This window comes from Neopelma chrysocephalum, unplaced genomic scaffold (assembly GCF_003984885.1).
Source record: "Neopelma chrysocephalum unplaced genomic scaffold, ASM398488v2 Primary Assembly neopelma1_66, whole genome shotgun sequence".
Classification (NCBI taxonomy): domain Eukaryota; kingdom Metazoa; phylum Chordata; class Aves; order Passeriformes; family Pipridae; genus Neopelma; species Neopelma chrysocephalum.
The window spans coordinates 4,044,719-4,047,563 of NW_020897725.1; positions in this window are offsets into that span (position 1 = coordinate 4,044,719).

Sequence of the window (2,845 nt, forward strand, 5' to 3'; positions counted from 1 at the left end):
CATGAAGTGAGATGATCATTTTAAGGAACTTGGGGGGACAACCTAAATACTCACAGTGCATTATAAGTAATAGCGGTTGAGAGGATATGCTGGTACTCCCAAGTGCAACACAGTTTCACATTGATCCCATATGCTGGTAGAAACAGGCTGATCTTCACATCCTTTCTGTCAAGAAAATAGGGTGTTCCTAGATTTCACAGTTTTCAGATATATGTAATACACACATACAGCCTTCACTACATAATAACTTCTGTAATTTTGGTGACATTTGTATCAAACTTATATTCAAATATTAATCATTTATTTGACTGTGACAATATTTGAAGGTATGTTAGAGTAAATACCTGGCTAATGCGTATGTGAAGCACTGCTTTCTTGGTTAGAATGAATTGGAAGCCATAGAGGGAATAAATCAAAGCTCAGAGTTCAAGTGACATGGACATGGAGAGCTGGAGTCGTATCCCCATTAGTATGCTGAATTTCTGACTGGTAACTGCATTTCAGCCGTGGGCCCTGAGGACATCCCCAGTGAGTAAAATTTTACTAAACCCTTTAAACAGCCCTGTGGTTTTTAATTACAACTTTGTGCCTGCTGAAGAACAGCAAAATTATGGCTGTGACTAGATAGCAAATGGGGCATGACAGATGTTAAAAGGTATAGTGTTTGATATCTAGTGTTACATGATAGCTAGTGAAACCTAATATTTAACAGTATCTAAAACCATTAGAAACTTACCAAATCTGGTCAAAACTAGACAAAGTGTATTTTACTGTACATTGTTCATTAGAGAAAAGAGGCTGTGAATTGATTCAATTAGTCTATGGTAAAGTACAATCTGTTTTGAGAAGAGCTTTCAAAGCATCGGTGAGAGTGAGCTAACTTTCTTAAAATACCCTGCTAAATTATAGAGTAGAAAAAGACCAGCTTTCTCTGCTCAGAAAGACCTCTCTCTTGCTTTCTCTGCCTTGTTTTCTTGCTTCCCTTTTTACCTTGCTTCTCTCCAGACAGGTTCTTCTAAACATTCTCTTAAAGGCATAACAAACTCCCTTTAAACAGACTTGGTTTGTCACAGCCAAAGTTAATTTGCTGTGTACTTTGCCCTAGGTCACCAGATGAAATAGGCAATACTGACCAGAGGCTCCTTAGCCATTCCAATTATTCCTGAATAGGGCTTCTCCCAGCTAACATCAGAGGAAAGTATATCCATCAACAGCATTGCTGAACAAGAGTTCTGAAGTCTAAACAAGGCGTTAGACTTGTATACTTCACTACGCTGTCATCCATCATCATTTTTCTCTTTTTATTCTCCTTTTACCTTACAGAAATACAGTAACAGTAACAGTAATTAAGCTTTAAGCAACCCCTTGTCCTCCTAAGTCCTTTCTGTAAAACAGTGAAATTCTCACTCATCTTCGTCTGATGATCTTGTTAGTGAAGTACTTCTGCCATATCATGTGACCCAAGATTTTCAAACATTATTAATTATTTTGGGTACCCAAACACATGCACAGAGGCAGCTTTCAGGGACAGTTGAAGAAACATCTGAAAATCATAGACCTCAAGTCAGGCGCCTCAAGTCAGTCTCTAGCAGTGAACAGCAGCACCGCTGTGACTGAACATTTTTGGCTGTGATTTGCTTAGCTGAGCGGGCCTAAACTGTGATGGTGGGATTAAAACCATTCAGTTTGTCATCCAACTCAAGTGTGACAGAAACAGCCCTATCAGAGGACCATACCACCTGCCTAATAACTCAGTATCTGGACTCTTAAGTTGCCTCATATTCCTGGGTAAGAATATGTGAAAATGGATGTATATTTCAAAGGTAACTGATGATATGTACATTTAGATTGGGGAAAGGTGTGAAAGGAGCATGTGTAGGACTGTACAGATTTGATACTGATGGGGAAGGTGAAGTGGGGCTTTCCACTTCAGTACCTCTGCCAGGACCAAGGGCTGGAAGAGGAAAAGGGAAGGGCTGTATGGTGATTCAGGCACACTCAGTACACACCCTAGGCCACGAGCTGCTATTGTTTGATAACGAAAGACAAGGAAGTTTCAGCAGAAACACTACAGTGTAAAAGGTAGGTGGAAATACAGATGTGGAAGTGGCAAGAAGAGAATTCCCCTCCAGTTCCCCTCCCTCGGTCAGAGTCAGCCACACGGCTGGAAAAACAGCCTGAGGAATACTGGGTGTCAGATCTGAAGTGAGAGGAGGAGGGGGTGGAGTTTCTCAGCATTCTCTTTCTTCTCTAGGAAGTGGCATTTCCTAAGAAACCTGCTGAGTCTCATGCAAATACCTGAAAGACACAGGGAGAAAACGCTGCGTGCATTGCTGCTTTTTTTTTTTTTTAATAAAAAGGAGCACATTAACTCAACTAAGCATATACTGAGAAAAGGGGAGAAACACAGTTTCGGTATAAGTCCCATGCTCTGATCCCTGAAAACAGAATGTTATGCTAGGGTGATCCAGCCTTACCACCACAAAATGAACCTAGGTATGGTATGTGTTAAAGTGTAAACACTAGTATTCAGAAGCAGTTTTCTGGGATCTGAGAATCACTTCAGATGAGCTATTAGGCAGGAAGGCTGCAGTCTGCTCAGAAATAGATAAACATGTTTAAAATATATGTAATATGTTTTTAAAGTGTCGCTAAGGCACTGAAATTGAGGTTTAAATGGTGTAGTAGTCTAATTACCTAATTAATTTTTTCTATAATGTTGCTGAAATGTACTTCAAGTATTACTTCTCTCACATACTTACATTTCCCTATTGTCAAAAATATATTGCATGATAATTCATAATACTACAGAAAGTGCATTTGGAGGTCTGTAGGAGACCAGAAA